Source organism: Heterocephalus glaber, unplaced genomic scaffold (assembly GCF_053883595.1).
Source record: "Heterocephalus glaber isolate CG9 unplaced genomic scaffold, H.glaber_assembly_v1.0 deba00001465, whole genome shotgun sequence".
Taxonomy (NCBI): domain Eukaryota; kingdom Metazoa; phylum Chordata; class Mammalia; order Rodentia; family Bathyergidae; genus Heterocephalus; species Heterocephalus glaber.
In genome coordinates, this window is record NW_028258312.1 from 6,655,440 (window position 1) to 6,677,533 (window position 22,094).

The window sequence follows — 22,094 nt, forward strand, 5'->3', positions numbered from 1 at the left end:
TTATTCTTTTGTACATCTGATTTTTTGTTCTAAGTAAATATATTGGTATTACCTATTTAAAAGAGTAAAGAATATTTGAAAAGAAATAGACAAAATAAATGCAAGCTGGAATTATCAGGTTTCCTAGAAATGGCAAGATACAAACTAGGATTGGAAAAATGACTATGATTTAGATTACAAAAAGCAAGCCAGGGATTTAGCTCAGTGGTTCGGCCACCTGCCTTGCAAGTGCAAGGTCCCAAGTTCTATCCCAGGTACCAAAAAAAAAAAGAAAAAGGAAAAACATTAGATTACAAAAGGCAAAAAGGGAAATAAATTTCAGGAAGTAGAATCAGCATGGGGTGACAAAATGAATATAAGGTGCAGTAAAAGCAATGTCTCTAAAACCAAGCTGTATGTAGCAAGCAGTGGGAGATAGCACACAATTAATCTCCTGCTATTCCTCTGCTCAGGAAACTAATAAGCTCAAATTCCTTGAATTAATTGACTTTTAAGGAGGAACACCAAGGTCATGAATATGATATTTTAAAAAGATTAATCTGCCAGCTCTAGTTACAAAAGTATGCTCAGTTTGTGAAAATCCATCAAGCTGAGCATGGGTAATTTGTACACTTTTCTGTGAGTATATTATAGTTAAATATAGAGACTTTAAAAAGATTTTGATCTGGCAGCTGGGATAGAATAATGCAGCTTGAATAGAGAAAAAAGATAAAATGAGATATAATAAGGCAAGTTAAGAAGCTATTATAACAATACAGCTTGAGAATGGCGTTCTAGAATTGATGTCAGTGAGAATTTAGGTAGAAAAGTCCTGATGTGGTGAATGGACAGAGAACAAAAGAAAGACAATCCAATGTAAAGAAAGAATAATGGGGAGTGGTGGCTCACACTTAAGACATAATCACAGCACTCTGGGAGGTGGAGGCAGGAGGATCACAAGTTGAGCTCAGCCTGAGACTCCCCTTTTCCCATCTGGAAAAACCAAGGAAGGTAGGAGCAATCAGCAAGAGAGAACTAATGACAGCAAGCAACCCAATGTAAGCTCTGTCCCCAAAAGCCTGAGGGTCTCCTTCCCCACCTCAAGATATAAGAACAGGCAGGCAGAAACAACAAGAGGGACGCAGCTTTTCTAAGAAGTCCAATGCAGGAAGCCATAGGTTTAAGACTCTCCTCTCCACCCCAGAGACATCAGAGAATCAGGGCCTGATGAGGAAATCCCCACGTATCCTTTCCCCTTCACTAGACATCCCATGGCTTGACCTAGAAAATGGTTTCTTACTTCCTCAGGTAGCACAGATAGATACAAGTGGGAGCCCAAGTGTTACCAGATAAGTAAAGTAACCCATAAACCCATAACAGCAGTACAAAGACTTGAAAATTATACTAACAATGAAATTGTCACCCATAAAAAAAAAAACAGAGAAATAGACTAAGACCTGTTAAAACTAAAGGCGAACATTTATAAAAATTGAAACACTGAAATAGATCCCAAGACTCCTAACAAAAAGTATCCAAGATTCAAAGAGAAATCTCTTGTCACTCCAAAATCAAGAAAAGTCATAATTTGAATGAAAAGAGATAATCAACAAAGGCCAAAACTAAAATGAATCTGACAGCAGAATAATCTGACAAGAATTTTAAAGAAGCCATTGTAAAAATATGTTCCTAAAACAAATGTAAAAATAAAAGACTTGAGCAAAAGAATATAAGTTGTAAAACCAACCAGTTAGAAATTATAAAACTAAGAAATGCAATAAATATTAAAACTGACTAAATAGGATTATAGGAATATGCTACCACACCCAGTTAAGCAACTTTTATATGTTCTAAGTGCAATGATGGAAACACTGTTTTTATAGCAAAAAGTTCAATATGTGTTGAATATTCTCTTTCAAGTAGGACAATTAAACATAGATATTTTAGGGTCAGAAATATGTTTGTTTCCTTTATGTTAACACTGATAAAGAGATTTAAATATACCACTGAAGGTATGCTAATTTAGAAAACTCAACAAATAAGTGAATAAAAACTGTGTAATAAAAATAGAAAATCATTCTTCCCCTAATAGATATTCCCACAAGCTAAAAGGTATTAAATAGCACTTGAATTTATAATCTTTGACAGCACTGAACTACTAGAATAACATTAATGGATGACAATCTTCACTGAGAAAACGACTAAAAACCTTGAAGGTCTGTTAACAACTGAACAACATATTTTCTTTTGATTCAACTATTATGTTTTTATTTTAAAAATACATTTCAAGGACAAGGGATTTAGCTCAGTGGTGCTGCAAATCCAAGCACAAGGTCCTAAATTCAAAAAAAAAGGCCAAGCATGGTGGTGCATGCCTGTAATCCCAGCACTTGGGAGGCTGAGGAAGGAGGATCGCTGAAAGTTCAAGGCTAGCCTGGGCTACACAGCAAGGCCCTATCTCAAAAAACAAAAACAAAAAACAAAAGCTACATTTGAAGTACTGATATTTAAAATTATTTAGGGAGAAAAGAACAGAAATTTTTTCTGTGAGGAATTGATATACATCAACAAATATTTATAGAGTAACCATAAAAGATAATTTAGGACTATAAAGATAAATAAAATCTGCTGGGGATATAGCTAAACTCTAGAGCGCTTGCCTAGCATATGTAAGCCTCTGGGCTTATTCCTCAGTATAAAAAAAAGAGACTTAAAGGTAAATAAAATCTGGCCCTTCAAACAATTTGCAGTATAGTAAGAAAAGCTCATGGATAATTATAACACAATTAATTTGCTCAAAATTTACTGAGAAAATATGCATTGAGCACCTATTTGCCATATATACTTATTAGTTCCAGGAACACCAAGATGAATACAATTACAGTTTGTAGTCTCAAGAAGCTCACAATCTACTATAGATAACATGGAAGAAGATAAATAAATGTCATATAATTCAACATGAACACAAATTTGGACTGCTATAAACTCAATTAGAATACTGAGGAAGACTATATAATATATAACATTCTTAAGGCCCACAAAGAAAAAAAATGAGGTAAAAAGTACTATAAAGAGATGGTGAAAAGGAGTACAGGTAAGTAGGGGACTCAGGCAAAGGAATAACCCTCTCAGATAAACTCTGGGGGACACTGACAAAAGATACGTGTTTATCTGCAAAAGTGTATGGTTTTGGAAAAAAAATGATTAGGTTCAAATCTTAACTCTACCATTTAACAGCATATGACTGCATTTTAATTAGCCTTCCAGGGGCTCTCTTTTCTTATCCTACTTTGAAGGTCCCTATGGAGGTTAGAAGAGATTAATGTGTCTAGCATTGGAGAGACATAGTAAAGAAGTTAGTGGTGACTGGTTAATTATTACTACTGGAAAGCATGACAAAGAAATAAGACAGAGGAGCAGGTAGTGGAGAAGGGTCACTTTCTAAATAAAAGTTTCAACTGGAACAAAGAAACAGAGATGAGAGATAGGAAACATGTTTACTAAAGAAAAAAAAACCATGCTAATTTAAAGAAAAACAACAGAAGAAAAGATTTAAAAGATTAAGTATAACCATAATTCATACCATCTTATAAGCCCTAAATTCTAAAACTATAACTATCCAGAGCCTCTTAATCTTACACCGTTCCTACACAACTAATTACTATTTTTTAAAAGTTCAGTTTTCAAATTAAGGCCAAATTCTTTCTTTCAAAGAGAATAACAATGTGTAGAAAAGTCAAAATAATTTCACAGTCCCATTCATACTTTCAAATAGGCTTACTAAAAGCATACACTAACAAAATGGCAACCAACAAGGTTTCACCATTTGTAAGTGGAAGAAATAAAGTAAGCGATCACCAGTCCCTACCCTCAGTGAAACAACTCCACAAGGATCCCAGATCAGACAAACTTTTGCATCATTATTTAGAACTTGAAAGAAAGTCAGTTCCACTCTTGGCTTTTTCTGCAATTCAGTCTTTTCCCTAAAAGAAAGACCTAATCCTCACTCCCACTCCACTTATATCTGCACTGTTCCTCTAGAATTCCTTTCCATTTGTAAGTAAACTTCAAATCTGTAACTTCCAACTCCAACATATCTGAAACCTGGTTCCACAAAAACACAGTGCTCTGAGGTAGAAACCACACCTTCCCCACTTTCTAACACCCATATCCGAGACTGAGGGGTGTACAAGGTAGGTAACACTCCAATTCTCTAGCAAGATTTCCTAATCTCAGTTCTTCCAATCTTATACAAAAATTCCTGTAGGAAAATGGATATACCTTGAGACCATAATGTTAAGTGAAATAAATCAGACACACAATCTTAAATATCACATGGTTTCTTTTATACCCAAAATAAAAAGAGCAAAATGAAAAACAGATAATAAGAAACAGGAAGGCAGATCTTCTGCAAAAGGGAAGGGAACCAAGAGATGGGGGGGGGGGGCATGAGAAAAGAATTAAAATGTGTTACATACATGTACAAAATCCCCATGATGAATGTAATCATTATGTACAGCAAGCATGTACTAATAAAATAAAAACTTTTAAAAATCTTTCTCCTTTGAAATTTACACCATTTAGCTTTCTGGTAAAGACCTGGTGTCTTATCAATACCCCTTCTTGTTATCTGTCCCCAAATCTGCCTCTAAGTCTTCCCCTGGACCCAAAATCTTACTGTCTAATCCAACTCTTATCTTCATCTAAGGAAAAGAATTTTTTTTTTTTTTTGGTAAAGGGGATCGAACTTGGGACCTTGCACCTGTAAGGCAGGCTGCAGCACCACTGAGCTAAATCCCCAGCCCCATCTACGGAAATTCTTAACCTCTGCAGTCTTTCTCTTCTTCAAAGACCTCAAACTCAACTCTATTGTCAACCCAATAGCTACTGTCCATAGCTTAAATTCAAAATTGTTTCATCTCTGCAATGCAAATTTTAATATTCTACTTTTAAGCCACAACCCACTACCGTGGTCCCAAAGAAATCTACAGCTACCCACTAATCAAACTACTTTTCTGAAAATTTATCAGCTACTGTAGACTCCTTTCTTCCTAAGCGATCATTTCACTTATCCAGAATTGAGATTTCTTAAGAGTGAAATGGAATGCTATTCATTATACAAGGACAACAGGTACAAATCCAAAGTAAACTAGCACACAGAGCCTCCTCCATTTCTTCATACAGATACTAAACTTGTCTGACTTCTGACTTTCTTGGTTTCTACTGCACGTTTCCTAAAAACCATCAACTCCAATTTAACTCTTTACTCCTCTTAGCATGGGTTTGTCTGTGTTTAAAGCCTGGCTAATTCTTACTAATATATCAATACTATGGTTATGTTTCCTCCTTCAGGCAGCCTTCTCAGCCTGTTTGAGTTACTTTTCTCATTGCTGAGACAAAATATCCAATACCTAAAATTAAAGGAGGAAAGGTTTATTGTAGCTCACAGTTTGTAGAGGTTGCAGTCCATAGTTGGCTGGCTCCAACACAGGGCAGCATGGCACAGAGACATGGCAGAAGAGAAATAGTCCACAGCAAGGCAAGCAGCAAGCACCAAACTTAAGTATTGTCTGTAATGCTCACTTATTGTTTATGAATTTGTGAAACAGCCACTTATATGGAAAAATAATGTAGAACACTATAGAAACAAAAGCAGAAACTAGTACACACCATTCACATACCTACATACCACAAACAAAACAAACCAAGCCACACCAAATAAAAACCAACAAATAAGGGGAAAACAAGCAAACAAAAACCAGGACCAATATTCCACTCTGTGGAGGTACAAAGCATAATAAAAATATAATGAATATTTAAATTAAAGACTTTATTACAGTATTACCTCATCATTCTTGACATTTTCTGAAACAGTTTTGTAAGCCCCCTTTTGTGTCTTTAGTTGCACTGTCCTAGCTGCCTATATATCCTGAATTGGTTGAAAACATTTACCTTTCATAGTCATTTTGACTTTGGGAAAGAGCCAGGAGTCACATGGTGCCAAATCTGGTGAATAAGGTGGATAAGGATACACCATCATTTTTTAACAAGCCTGCCTTTCCATTGGATGGCATTCAGCAGCAGCATTCACTGCATTTTTTTATCACAACTTGTAAAAATACTCATGAAAGAAGACTTCCAGACAATTAACAACCATGAGACCAAGAGAAAGAATAAGTCTAATTGGGTGAGAATAAATCAAACTCCAGAAAAACAACAAAATGACAGGAAATAGCACACATTTCTCAATAATAACACTTACTGTACATGGTCCTAATTCTTTAATTAAAATACAAAGACTGTAAGATTGAATTTAAAAAAAGACCCATCTATATTTTGCCTGTGTCATCATACCTGATCTGCAAAGACATGCACAGAATGAAAGTGAAGGGATGGAAAATAATATTCCAAGCAGTTAAAAGTCCAGAAGCAAGCAGGTATAGTTATACTTAAATCCAACAAAGTGGCAGGTTTCAAACTAAAAATAGGGAGAAGAGACAAAGGTCCCAGCATATAGGTAAAGGGAATAATGCATTATTCTCTGAAAAAAATCTTCCAATTATATACCCATAACAGATATCTGCACCACTCTCAGAATGCTTCTGGCTTCCACTGGAACAATTTCATCACTGTTTCTTACTCCAGACTCTTCAGCTAATACTTGCTCTGAGCACCACAGCAATAAATCAATCTAACTGCAAGACCAACCATTACCCTAGTTGCTCAGCAAAGGTTATTTTGTCTTTTTGCACTCTTAGTCAGAGACTTTTATTTATTCATTTATTCATCTGATAAGCATTTATTAAATGTCTACAGTATGCTAGACACTGAGTAACATCCTCAATACACAGAGATAAGAAGTACTGGTCCTGGAGCTGAGGTTGTAGATCAGTGATAGTGTACTTCCCTAGCATGCACAAAGCCCTCAGTTTGATCCCCATCATGGGGGGAGGGGGAAATACTGGTCCCAACCTCAGGGAGCTTAGTAGAAGAAGCAATTCTAATGCACAACACTAATTGACAGAAAAGATCTCTGTATAAAATGTAGTAAAAGCACATGAGACATATAGCCTAAGCCTGGTTGGAGCAAAGGGAGGAAAAAGCTGCAAAGACCTCCCTAAAACCTCTACAATAGTCTCTTCCTCACTGAAATTTTCTCTTTCTCTCAACCAAAGAACCATTCTCCCCTCAGTGAAAACTCCTCACAAAAGGCAAACTAGATCCTATATATGATTATTGAAGAAAACCAAATCTGTGCAACTCAAAAGTAAATAAGGAAGAAGAGGCCAGGGATTTAGCTCAGTGGTTCCACTGCCTGCGTCACAAGTGCAAGGTCCTGAGTTGATCCCCAGTACCAAAAAAAAGTAAATAAGGAAGAAAGAGAATACTCACAGAATGACAGCCAACACAAGTATCAGAGACTGACAGTACCTAAATCTGGTCCATCGTGGCAAGCTCTGGTTGTATCAATTAACTTTCTTACACATTATTTACATTTTAATGTATTTCTCACTTAAAATTGTGCATTTTTCAAAAATAAAGCCTTAGATTGCTGCTTTGTAATATTCACAGTGACTAGATACACATTCCTAGATATAACCGACTTGATAAAATGTGGAGATGGACAATGAAGGCAGAACTACTGCAGACCTCTCTTTCTATTTGAATTTCAATGCTGATTAGTGCCAGTGAATGAAATATAACATAAATCTTCCAATGTTCTTATCTTTAACTTAATGTAACCAAATGAAAAAACAAACTCAGCTAACGTATATTTAAAGTTGGAATGATAGTTCCAAAAAAAAAAATGGAAATGACAATTTTATCTCTAGCAACCTCAGAGAACTTGAAAGAAAAAGCAAATTGCAAAAAAGTTTTGGATGAATAATGTTCTACAATCCAAGGCAATTCCAAAATGAGACGTAAGTATACACAAATTCGATTCTCTTAAAAGAAAATACAGATCATGAGCAACCGAAAAACAAACAGAAAAAAGCAGAGAACTATTTGAGAACAGAAGAGAATAAAAAAGCCTAAGAACTGCCAGGCCTGGTGGGCCTAATAGTCCACACCTGTAATGCCAGCACTGGGGAAGGTGAGACAGGCAGATCACCATGAGTTCAAGACCGGCATGGGCTACATAGTGAGTTGAAAACCAGTCTGAATTACATGGCAAGACCCTGTCTCAAAAACACAAAACAAAACAAAAAAACCTAAGAACCAAAGACAACGCATGAAACCTGACTGAATCTTGTATTTAAAAAAAAAAGCTTTAAAAAATTTAGGGACAACTGGAGAGATCTTAACCACTTAACAATTTACCTGACCGTCACTTGGGCAGTGCACTTGTTCATGTACTAATTGTCCTGAGCATTGCTCAGGCTGGTGTCATTTCAACCAGTCACTTCTTGTTTGCACAAGATACCCTTGTACATCTGTTTATTTGTTCTTTACTGACTATTTTTTGCATACTTTTTTATTTAGAATGTTGTATTTGCCTATAATGTTTGTTTCTAGTGAAATCTAATAATAAGTTCTAGTTATTTTCTTTCACTAATTCTTGTTTATTTGTGAAAAATAACCTATAATTTTGTGCTACAATCTATAAAAACTCATATAAGTGTATCACATATAATTTTTATATTTCTCCAGAACTCAGTGATATTCTTTTACAATACAAAATGGACATGTTTGAAACACTGAGACTGAATAGGAAGGAAGTGCCAAAAGATCTGCAAAAGAAAAACTGAAAAAGGGAGAAATGTTTGCATATCAGAGAGGGAAAGTCTGTTATAAAATGGAAAGACAAAAAAGTTTCCTTATTGTCAACTATTCATAATACAGAAATGATAGAACTTGAAAGAAATGAAACTAAAAAAGTTCCAATAGTGATCAATGATTATAATAATTCTATGGATGGTGTTGACAGAGTTGACCAGCATCTAAGAAGCTATTCTGTAACCAAACAGCAAGGAAAAAAATTATTAGTATAAAATATTTATGCACCTTCTGGAACAAAAAATATGGACCTTGTTTGATATTTATTCAAAACAAGGGAGTTCAAAAAGCCATTTACAATTTAGATTAGGCCTAATAAACCAAATAATTGAAATATATGGGATAGTGAGATGCCAGCCAGGATGTCCATCATCAACACCCTCACCATTGCATTTAGTGGGCAGACATTTTATTGAAATTATACCACCTATAGAAAAAAGGAAAGGCCAACACAACAGTGTAAAATGTGTTGTTCAAAGAAAGACAATAATGTAAAAAGAATTCAGAAAGAGACTAGATACTACTGTCCAGATTGTAATGTTGTGTATTGAATGTTTTAACATATACCATACACAGCAAAATTATTGATTAAAGTTGAAGAAACTGTCATTTTGATATTTCCTGTTATATTATCTTAGAAAAAAGTATTTAAGTAATCAGACTGGTTAGTGGGTAATGCAGACCTTTACATTTAGCATTGCCATGGTTTGAATGCATCAGTCTAACCCAAATTCATACGGTAAAATTTATCCTCAACCAGTGTGCTAAGAGGTGTGGCCCTTGGGGATGAGTAGGCCACAGAGCCTTCAATTCATGGATGGGATTACGCTCTCGTACAAACAGACAAAGAGAGGCTTCAGACAAGAGCCTCTCCACTCCTACCCACTCTACCATGTGAGGTCACCCAGACAGCACCCTCTGTGAGGAACAAGCTTCACGGATACTAAACCTGCCAGCACCTTGATACAGGATTTCCCAAAACTGCAAGGAACTTCTGTCTTTTATAAATATCCAGGCTGAGGTATTTTGCTACAGCAGCACAAATGGTCTAAAACAAACATGTTTTAAATTAGTATTAAATTTTCTTACCTATGATATCAGTATTATGATTATGCAGAAAACTATCCATATTCTCAATGATATACACGCTAAAATTTTTAAATTATCATGATGTCTTTAATATAATTTCAATGGTTTTAAATATATATACATAAATTTGAAAGGCAATGTGGGTCTTCACTGTCCTCTATCTTCACTTTTTCTGTAATTCTGAATACCTCAGAGTGAAAGGTTGAAGGGGTAGGAAGATAGAAAGCACACAGGGAGGCCAGCAGCCTAAAGCATGAGGAATAACAGCAGCCCTCATCTGCAAAATCATGAAAATCAGGTGTGATCTTGGGACGGCCACACAGCCTCTCTAAATTTCCAGCTATAAGAGAGGAAGAGGACAATATCCTAGGACAAAGCCACAAAACTAAAAAGATAACAAGTGAACCTCCTAGGAGTTTAGACAGGCTAGACACTTTCAAATATAATATAATACTGGGCTGGGGATTTAGCTCAGTTGTTTCGCCGGCTGCTGCGCAAGTGCCAAGGACCTGAGTTCGATCCCCTATACAAAATATATATATATATATATATATATATATATATATATATATATATATATAATACATTTAATGACAGTATGCTGGAAAACTTCCAGGATAAAATACTAATAAAACTACCTCTCAGAACTTTGAGTAACAGTCTGGGAAGATTTCAGACTGACTAAAAGAATTTTCTCTTTTTTAAAGAGAAAAAGGGAGAGGAAGCGCCACACTCAGTGTAAAAGCCCAGACCAATTACTGTCACTTCCAGAAAGACTCTGACATGATATGAAATTAAATTCATAATTAACTATAAGTCATATAAAGCTTTGAAAAGTTTGGCAAAATAAGCTTCGTGCTTTATTCTAAATAATACTTTAGATGCACTGTGAGGAAAGGACTAGCTGGAGCAAAAGTGAAAGCTGCCTTTTTGGAGCTGAAGCAGGATGCAAGCAACAAGAGGAAGATGAATGAATTTTAGGTATATTTCTTCTGAGTCAGAATTCATGACACTTTGGGATTCTTTGTGTGTGAAAAAAAAAAAATATACTCAAGACTTCATGATTTTGCCTTTTGAGCAACTCTGTATACTGATATATGGATTGGTTATGTTAGCAAAAGAAATTTAATTATAATGTGAGAAATAACATTACCATTGGAAATAAAGCATCTGACAGGTCCGTAACATGTAACAGTTAATACTTTTTTATTCAATGGAGTACTACTCTGCCATGAAAAAGAATAAACGCGATATTCTAGGTACATGGATACACCTTGAGACCATACTCTTATGTGAAATAAATCAGACACACGTTTAAATATCACATTATTTCTCTGGTATGAGAAACAAAGTATAACTAAGAACCAAAATGTATACTAGATATTGTGAAATAAGAAGAAAATGTTCAAATGGGAAGGGGAACAAGGGAGGAGGGAGGGGGAAAGGAAGAAAGGGAAAAGAAAAAAAGGAGAATAGAAGAAAAAAATAGAAACAAAGCTTTTTAAATAAGGGGAAGAGGGGATGAAGGGAAGGGAGAGGATTGGGGAAAAAAGAAGAATCAAGACATATCATGTATAGGTACAGATTCCCTATGATGAATACTATCATTATGTATACCTAAAATGTACCAATAAAATTAATGTTTTAAAAAATACTTTTACCCTGAAATTGAACTTTATATGACTTTTAATTAAACATTGGTTTAATATCACATGACCTCAGAGTCTTTTCTGTAATACAGAAAACAGAAGGAAGTATAGTGTCCCAGAAAAAAAAAAAACAAATCATGCCAGGCAGTTGAAAATCTAGAACTGGTAGGCATTCAGGTTGAGAAAACAATATAGATTGGGATTCTGCTCTTCCTAAGTATTAGTTGACAAAAATAATAATTATATCATAGATAAGATAAAATTCATTAAGATAAAGGACAAGCAAAATATAAACACAAATATAATATGAAAGTAGCCTTTCAAAGTAGGAGAATAATCTCATATAAAGAATACTACAAAGGGCCAGTGATGTAGCTCAGGGGCACCACACCTGCCTGCCAAGCGCAAGGTCCTGAGTTTAATCCCTGGTACCAAAAAAGAAAAAAAGAATACTACAAGCCAGGTATAGTGGCACAGGCCTATAATCCCAGCACTCAGGAGGCTATGGGAGGAGAATCTAGAGCAGCGATGGTGAACCTGTGGCACATGTGCCCCCACCAGCTGTTTGTTATAATTGAAGGTTTGCCATCACTCAGCTAGAGTTTGAGGCCAGCATGGGCTAATAGCAAGTTCCAGGAAAGCCTGGACTACATAGCAAAATCCTATCTCAAAACACAAAACAAAGGGAAAAAAAAAAAACCTACAAAATCAAAACCGTTATAGTTTCAGAAAGAGAAGAATTCTTTAATTAACCAAGAACAGTAAAGTAATCCTACCTTACTATTCATTGCTGGCTGTGTCTTAGCTAAAGTAGCAGGTCCATGTTGAGATATATACACATTAGGGATGAAGAAGACACTTGAGAAAACGTGCAGTGAAGTCTCACAGGAATGACCATAGGTCTAGCCAAAAAGTATGAGCTGCAAGAAGAAATTCAAGGAGTCAGAACTGTTCCCTAAAGAAAAAGGAAAAAATGTACACATGAAGTATAGCAAACTATTACTGGAAATTAACTGTGTCAATTTATCAGATTCACCAAACTACAAATGAGAATTCTATACTTACCTGCCTAGCCACTGCTTACTCTCTCTCCTCTTCCCTAGTCCCTATGTGTAATGTATTTTACTTTCTCTGCCTCCTATTCTCCACTTTGAAGAGGTAATTCTTGTTTTTCTTCATTTTCACAGAATAAAACTAACTTCAAGCTTAAAGCACATCAAAAGCCACAAGGGACTACATTTGTTCAAATACTGTTATAGCCAGGCACAGTAGCACATGTCTCTAATCCCAGCACTCAGGAGACTGAGGCAGAAGAGTCGCCAGGAGTTCCAGACCAGCTGGGCTACATAATTGAATTCAGCCAGCCTGAGCTACATAGCAAGACCCTGTCTCAAAAAAAAAAAAGTTACATCCTAAAAAAGTAATTATGTAAGGAAAAATATTTCCAAAAACTGAAGAAAGTCTGAGAAAGATTTTCCCAGCAAAACACATACTTCCTCTGTTTCACATGTCTTACTATGCCAACATATGATCCTTGAATTGGCAGTTCTCCCCTCAATCCTTGAAAGTATAGATCTTCTAAGATATTTCTTGGTTACTGGCTCTCTTTTTTATCACTAATGTCAACATACAGTCACCCCTAAGTATGCATGCAGGATTGGTTCAGAACAGATGCAATTTGTAAAGAATATTTTTGATTCATGATTGGTTGAATTCATAGTGGTAGAAGCCAACTGTGTCATTTACAACCCTGTTAGCTCCTCATCTTTTGCCTTGTGCCCTCCTATATCTAATCCTGACTTCCTAGTTCATCATCAGCTCTCCTCTTCCAAATTCTTTTTTGTTTTCTATTGTTTCCTGCCTTTTGCCCTCCTTCTTTGACTTTCACATGAATCAAGACATTGCATAAATGTTACCAGAAAGATCACTCCTTTCCTTCTAACCAGGAAACTAACCAAACACGGCGTGTCTGTCATAGCTGACACCAGTCTTCTACTCTTCTAATGTTTTGCCCATTTCCATAGGGTTCCTTCCTTGCCTCCAAACAAGCATTTTTATTTCCTCCTAGATTTAGCAAGTAGATTAGTCACTTTCACTGGGACACAATACCCAATACCAACAACTTAGAGGAGGAGAGGTGCATGTGGCTCACAGTTTCCAGTGCCTTCAGCTTCACAGCAGACAGGGCACGTTGGAAGGGCAAGAGAGGAAAGCTGCTTTTAAACCAGGAAGCACAGAGAGAAGAGGGGAGCCAGTGACAAGAATACACCCTTCCAAAAATTCTCGGCATCTTTGGCCATTAATGCAATGCAAATCAAAACAACACTGAGATCCCATTTTACCCCAGTAAGAAAGACTAGCATCAAAAAATCAAAATCAAGAAATGCTGGCAAGGCTGTGAAGGAAAAGGAATCCTCTTACACTGTTGTTGGGAATGTAAACTAATGCAACCACTATGGAAATCAGTATGGAGATTCATCACCAACTAAAAACAGAAATTCCATTTAACCCATCTATACCTACAGAATCCTTCCAAAAGAGTTAAAGACATCATAGTACAGTAATACATGCATATCCATGTTCATAGCAACCCAATTCATAATAGCTAAATTACAGAAGCAGCCTATGCCCATCAACAGATGAATGGGTAAAGAAAATGTGGTATAGACACACAATGGAATACTCCTCAGCCATAGAGAAGGATAAATTTGAGTTATGTGTAGTAAAATGGATGCACCTTGAGTCAATAATGCTAAGATATAGAAGGTTAAATATTGAATGGTTTTTCTTATATGAGAAACCCAAAATATAAATAAAGAACAAAATAAAAGAAAGATGATAGTAAACAAGGAGGTAGACTTTGTGGAGATGGGAAGGGGCCTGACATGAGGAAAAGCAGGATGGGAGCCTGTGTAACTAGAGAAGTTGGTGGGGAAAGATTAAGGTTTACTAGGAAGTAATTAATGCTGTGTATGTATTTTTCAATGCTGTGTATGAAATCTTTGCTGAGTTCTGATAAGGGTGATATCTTGTAAGTAATACAAAGAGTTTTCTTTTGCTAGAACCCCTTCTCTTGTCATCAATCTGTGTGGTTTGGGTGGCACTAATCATTTACACTCTAAAGTTTCTGCAGTAGGCACACCATATAGGATTTTAGAATCCACATATTTCTTCCCCTGAGCAGCAGTTCAGGAATGGGTATATGACCCAAATTAGATAGATAAGTCTGAATGTCGTCCAATATTTTTCTTTTTATTTCTGTATTGGAGATCAAGCCCAGGGTTTCACACATGCTAAGCAAGTGCTCTACAACTGAGTTACATATCCAGCACCCCCAACATTTTCACAGGAACTAATAAGGAAGGAAAGTTCTTTTTCAGCTGAAGCTGCTAAACTGAAAGAACCTAAGTACCTACTTGACAATGAGCCAACATAGAGAAAGTGCCAAGAGTTGGAAAGAGAAATGGATAAAATTCTGAAAACATTTTACCCCTAAATCTAAGTTCAAATGTGAATAGATGTAGCTTCTGAAATTTAGAATTACTACTAAGAAACAATTTTCTCTGGATTTCTCATGTCCCTGCACAGTCATCGACTTCTGAGCAAAAAGTACAAAGATATGTGTATAACAGAAAAACTTGGAAACTAGAGTGGTATCTTCCTAAGGAGAGAGGCCTCCAAAGACCATTGGAGAAATGACCCGCTCTCCTATCCTCCCCTGGAGATATTTAATTATATCCTATGATAACCTAAAGAAACTTTTCCACTTCTCTGTGAAGGTGATTTGCTTAGTGAGTAATTCTTCTGCTGCTGAGGAGTATGACAGATATGCCTGTACAAGCTCAGACTCTTAATTTCAAGGATCCTCTCTGTGTTACAGAATCACTAGATATGTAGGTAAATATCCAAAAGCTGGCAATTAAATTAAGGCAGTAATAAAAAATCTACCACCCAAGAAAAGCTCATGAACTGAAAGGTTCACTGCTGAATTCCACAAAACCTTCAGGGAGGACCTAACACCAATACTCCCTAAACTCTTTAATGAAATTAAAAGACAAAAAGTATTCCCAAAGTCACTCCTGTAACCTAGTATTACCCTAATTCCAAAACCAGAGAAAGATCCTTCCAAAAACCAAAACTACAGGCCAATCTCTTTAATGAACACAGATGAAAAAATTCTCAACAAGACACTGGCAAACAGAATGCAACAAATCATCAAAAAGATCATATATCATGACAAAGTAGGCTTCATCCCAGGGATGCAAGGATGGTGCAACATATGCAAATCAATAAATGTAACACATCACATGAACAGAAGGACAAAAATAACATGATCAACTCAATAGATGCAGAGAAAAGGCCTTTGAAAAAATCCAACACACATTCATGATTTAAAAAAAAAAAAGCCTAAAGGAAAGAGGTACACAAAGACCTTATCTCAATCTGATAAAAAGCTATTTATGACAAACCTATTGTCAAGGTCATACTAAATGAAGAAAAAGTGAAAGCTTTCTCTCTAAAATCAAGAACAAGATAAGGACATCCACTATCACATTGTTCAATACAGTACTTGGACTATCAGCCAGAGCAATCAGGAAAGAAAAAGAAATAAAACAAATCTGTATAGGAAAGAAAGAAGACAAATTATCATTTTTTCCAGAAAGCATGATCCTCTACATAGAAAACTCAAGAAATTCCACCAAAAGGACTCCTAGAATAACAAAATTCAGCAATGAAGCAGGAGAAAAAAATCAATACACAGAATTGGACAGCATTCCTGTACACCAATAAAGAAACTCACCAAGAAAGAAATTAGAAAAACAATACCATACAATAGCATCAAGAAAAATTAAATACTTAGAAATTAACCGAACCAGGAAGTAAAAGATCTCTACAGTGAAAATTATAGTACCCTTAAAAAGAAGATCAAAGAGGATATTAGAAAATAGAAAGATATCCCCCACGCTTGGATGGATAAAACCAATATTGTCAAAATAGTCATACTACCAAAACTAATATACAGATTGAACGCAATCTCAATCAAAATACCAACAGAATTCCTTATAGAACTAAAGAAAATAATCCTAAAATTCATATGGAATCAGAAGAGACCCATAACAGCAAATGCAACCCTGGGTAATAAGAGCAAAGCAGTAGGCATTACAATTTCAGATTTTAAGTAATATTACAAAGCTACAGTAATAAAAACAGCATGATCCTGGCACAAAAACAGACATGTAGATCAATGGGACAGAACAGTGGATACAAAAACAACCCCAGGCACATTCAGCTTGTCTTTGACAATGGGTCCAAAAACATCATATAAACAGAAGCAAGGACAAAAATGTATTGCTCATCTCATTAAATGCAGAGAAAAAGCCTTTGACAAAATCCAACACACGTTCATGATTTAAAAAAAAAAACCCTGAAGGAAAGAGGTATAGAAGGACCTTATCTCAATCTGATAAAAAGCCATTTATGGCTAGAGAAAAGACAGCCTCTTTAACAAGTAGTGCTGCAAAAACTTTCTATCTACATACAGAAAAGCAAATCTAGACTCTGTATCTCACCATGTACTAATCTAAATGGATCAAACAACTAAATGTTAAGATAAAAACAATCTACTGGGGCCGGGGATTTAGCTCAGTGGTTCCCCTGCCTGCCTCCCAAGTGCAAGGTCCATAGTTCAGTTCCCAGTACCAAAAAAAAATTCTAGTGGAATATAAAATAGATAAAACTATTGAAGCCATAGGCATAAGCATAGACTTTCTGAATAGAACCTCAATTGCACAAGAAATAACATACAGAATCAACAAATGAAATCATATCAAATTAAAAAGTTTCTGCACATCAAAGGAATACAACCAACAGAGCAGAGACAACCTACAGAATTAGAAAAAAATTTTGGCAGCTATTCCTCAGACAGAGGGCTAATATCTGGAATATAAAAAGAATTCAAGGTTCAGGGATTTAGCTCAGTGGTTCCAGCGCCTGCCTCGCAAGCACAAGGTCTGGAGTTCAATCCCTGGTACCAAAAAAAGAAGAATTCAAAAAAATAAGAACTGCCAAAATAAAAGACCCAGTCAAAAAATGGGCAACTGAAATGAAGAGACACTTCTCAGAGGAAGTACAAATGGCCAATAAATACAGGGAAAAAAAAAAGTTCAACATTGCTGGCCAATAGAAAAAGGCAAATTAAAACACCAACACAATTCCATCTTACTCCAGAAAGAATGGCAGCGGGGCAGGGGGACACTTCTACAGTGTTCATGGGAATGTAAACTAGTACAACTACTGTGGAAATAGGTATAGGATTCCTCAAAAAACTAAAAGTAGAAATTACATTTGATTCAGCTATTCCCCTTCTACATATCTTCTGCAAAGAATTAAAAACATCATATTACAGTGATACATGTATACCTATGTTTATAGTAGCACAATTCATAACAGCTAAATCTTGGAAGCAACCTATTTGTCCATTAGCAGATGAATGGATAAAAAAATGAGGTATTTATACACAATGGAGTACTACTCTATTATAAAGAAGGATAAACTTGAGCCATATGTAGGAAAATGGATGCACCTTGAGACCATAATGTTAAGTGAAATAAATTAGACACACCAAGTTTAAACAGCATGGAGATTTTCTGGGAGATTATAATGAATATCTTTTGGATATACTTGCCTAGCACCTTACTCCCTCTTCCCATGGTCATGGTATTTTTTTTCTTTCAGTGAACGCTTTGTATCTTACCTCTTGGTCCAAGTAGTTTAGACATGGCTGAACACATTCCCTATTCCCACTATGAAAAGTTAGCAGTAATTCAGATAGGCCTATCATCACAGCCCATCCCTCCAACTACAGGATCAAGGATGGAAAAAGGACACAATCCACTCAGTGAAATACAGCAAACTAAGAGTAAAAGAAGTTCTTTTTATGACAGACTTCCTCAAGTGGGAGAATTTAAGCCTGGAGTCACCATAAGCACCACACGGAGTAAACACAAAGGAAAGCCATAAGTGTCTCAGTGTCTTAAGTAGAGCAGGGAGTTTGTCTTGTGCAAGATAGTCCCAGTTTGCAGATGGGAAAGAAGTATGCTGTAAGATAAATTATTTGTCTAAACTCATACAACTAAATGCTAGCTGCATAGGTGCCATGCTAGACAAGCCTAGCTGTAACTTCCTTACTCTTCACTACACCATGCTCCCTCGCAGGAAAACAGACTGCAACATCTCTATGTTTTATAATTATCTGAAGCTTTAAGCTAAATTCTAACATGGAGCGAGTATTCTATTAACATTTGGAGAATGACCAAAAATGGAAGAAATACATGTCTTCCTGCTTTCTGTCCCATTCTTGTAATAGCCTTGCCTCTTGTCTGACATAAAACATTTCTGCCTTATTCCTGTATGTAAGCTACCTTAAGGGACATGTCTATTTCTTTACCATCTTCAGATTCTTCCAAAAATCATAGGATTTCGATACCTGTAAGCCAGGGTCTTTAAGCTAAGTCCCTTAGCTCTTAGAATACCGTTCCTATTACATGGTAAAACAAGTGCCAAAACACAGGTAGGAAGTCAGAATCTCAGAAAGAAGCTATTATTACCAAGTCTAGTTACTATTCTGTCATAATTGACTATAAAATCATCCAAAAAGGACGCACATATTATCCCAGAAATTCTGATACCATTGTTTGTGTTAACATTTAAAGATATTTCAGGGCGAATATCAAGATATATTATGTACAGGTACAAATTATCTATGATGAATGTGATCATTATATATATCAAAAGTGTATGAAGCCAGCTGTGGTGGTCCACACCTGTAATTCCAGCACTTGGGAGGCTGAGGCATGAGGACTGCTGTAAGTTCCAGGCCAGCCTGAACTACATAGTGAGACCCTGTCTCAAAAAAAAAGGAAAGGAAAGGAAGAAAAGAAGTTTGAAAGAACTAATTAACTTCTAAAAAGTAGCAACTATTAATAAACCTCTTTCAAATATTTGCAGGTGGCAAGGAAGGAAAAAAAGACAGGATTTATGACATTTTCAAGAAATCTAAATAAAGACCATGAGAATTTTTGACAAAGCTAGAAGATTCAGTGAAAATGCTTCACAAATTAACTTGTTTCCCTAGAAGGTGTGATAGACTGATCCACATCCACAGACACGGAATTCAACATTCCGTTTTGAAACGTATTCAAAAATGTCCGTTTTTCTGGCTAAGATCCACCACTCTCCTTAGACATGTTTAATTTCTCTTTTTTAACAGCTGGCTTCCTTTACTGTTTCACAAAAGTAATAGTACAGGTCAATATCAGACAGAACAAACCCAAAGTGAGGTATAGTCACTATACAGTTAGCTAAGGTCTTACGGTCTCATTTCTAATATATAAAAGAAAGTTATCTCAGCAAAACTGCAAGCATTTCAACATGAACCTTTAGAATCACTCCCAAATTAAAATTACTGTTAAATCAAAGATTAAGAGATCCCTGTGCTTAGATTTTTACCATTTCTATTTATTTCAAGTTTAATGTACAAAAGATCTGAGTTCAAATTCTAGGGTCACTTTATTATCAACGATATGACCTAAGATTGTTTTCAGATTACAAAAAAACCAAGCCATCCAATTCATAGGGTTGTCATAAAGATCAAAAGAGAAGAACATGGGCCAGGGATTTAGCTCAGTGGATCCGCCTCTTGTCTCACAAGCGCAAGGTTCTGAGTTCGATCCCCGGTATCAAAAAAAAGAAGAAAAAAAAAAAGACATGTACAGGGCCAAGAATGCAGCTCAGCAGTGCAGCACCTGCCTGGCAAGTGTGAGGTCCTGAGTTTGATTCCAGTTCCAAAAGCAAAAAAACAGAAATGTACAGACTTGTGTTTCTCTTCAGATCGTATAAATCTTTCGCCTTTTACTAAAGATTTCTGTGGAGAGAAACAACTCAAAAAAGTACAAATGGTGTCTAGTACTTTTAGCAGGCACTATAAAAACTGTTTGGCACCCCCTCCACAAAAGAAAACAATTTGCAGACAGAAACCTAATACTTTGGAGGTTAAAATGTTGAGAAGTGAGAAAAGAACATAAATAAAACCATGTGTATATCTATACTACAGGTATATATACTACATATACATATATGTATGTATGTAGATAGATGTGGAGGAAGATATCAAAATCAGCCTTCTACTTTTTTGTAAGTTTTTATTATACATAAATCTAGATAAAGATTCTCATGCTTCACCCAATAAACTGCTTATAAATAACACACTGTGGCCTATCAAGTTGTCATTAATAATTCCCGAGACAACTATATTGTTTAGTTCCCTTTAATCACTCTACAGTTGCAAATTTATCCAATATATAGCAAGTATAGAGGCATGACAAAGTGACGGTACTTAACAGATTTATGATAAACTCTGAATGAATGTGAAATGTGACAATAAGTGGACTTGTCACATTAGAAAGTCCACCTTATACCACAGACTCTATAGTAAAGCAAAGAAAAAAAGTTTATGCTTTAAAATGTTTCTTTTGCTTCTAGGAAAGCAACATTCACAAAACCTTGGTAAAACTTAAAATGATGGTTAACCTGTGTAAGACTGTACATAGAAAGGTGTGAGTCTGAGGAAAATACAATTCATGAGAAAATCAGGACACTGCACAAATATTTTCATAAGCCAGGAGTAGTGTAACTGCTAGGTAGGTACTGACCCACTTGTTAACAAAACTGAACATTATCAGAAGAGATAAATCTACTATTCCTGGTATTATAATTTGAAAGTAACAAGAGACCCACCAACTGACGAAAGCTTGGAAAATCCTCCCAAGTTGAAGCATGTGGACAGAAGAAAGGATGAAGAAAACATATGCAAGAAATGGCAGAAAGCATCAAATATTACAGTGACCAAGGACTAATCTCCATCTTTGTGACAATGCAGGAAGATTTGTAAGTAAGCCAGAGATGCTCATTTGTTCTGCAAACCCCAAGACACAAAAGTCAATAAGAACTTTTGCCTGTATTTTAAGGATATAATAATACAAAATCCTCTGGCATTCAGTATAGAAGCAAAAACTGGTGTAACAACTTTTATGACTCTACTCCTATTTATAGAACCATTAAGAATCTGAAGGGATCACTTACATTCTGCAATTAAATGTACCTGCATTTTATGAAGGTAGTTATTTCCTAGATTTGCAAAAGTTTCAGAAAATGACACCTGCAAATATCAAAAGTCTAGGAAACATTGTTTTTGTAAGTTTTCACTTCTAGCTGTACTTCTACATAGGAAGACTGATTTCATGCATATAATGTAATTTTAAAGACAGTTTTCTGACTGAACCAATGTAAAAATAATTTTCACGCACTGAGTGCCTACAATATAAAAATTCTAGTGTTAAGAGCTTCTCTCTAGCTATGTGTTGTGGCATGCACCTATAATCCCAACACTGAGAAGCCTGAGGCAGGAGGATCCTGAGCTCAAGGTCAGCATGGGTTACATAACAAGAGCCTGTCTCCAAAAAGAAAAAGAACTTTCCCTTCTCCTGAAACTGTTAGTTCCACTATTTAAATATATATTCTGTAAGTAAAATAATTTATACTGAA

At 35.8% G+C, this 22,094-nt stretch overlaps 1 protein-coding gene and 1 non-coding gene across 7 annotated transcripts in view; one reads left to right on the plus strand and one right to left on the minus strand.

The window, feature by feature from the left end:
• Fer (FER tyrosine kinase) overlaps window positions 1-22,094 on the minus strand; it is a 415,378-nt gene that overhangs the window by 387,926 nt on the left and 5,358 nt on the right. For 4 of the 6 annotated variants that reach the window (XM_021255853.2, XM_013071121.3, XM_087180882.1 and 1 more), the window contains exon 2: window positions 12,269-12,412. The exons of 1 other annotated variant lie outside the window; for it this stretch is intronic. The gene's annotated coding sequence lies outside the window, so the exon portion shown is untranslated. Of the gene's footprint in view, window positions 1-12,268; window positions 12,448-22,094 lie in introns of all 6 variants that reach the window. One more of the 6 variants, XM_021255851.2, reaches the window with a different exon arrangement.
• Window positions 20,364-20,475, plus strand: LOC147826559 (U5 spliceosomal RNA). Its single transcript, XR_015439017.1, has one exon. It is a non-coding gene; the product is annotated as a U5 spliceosomal RNA (small nuclear RNA).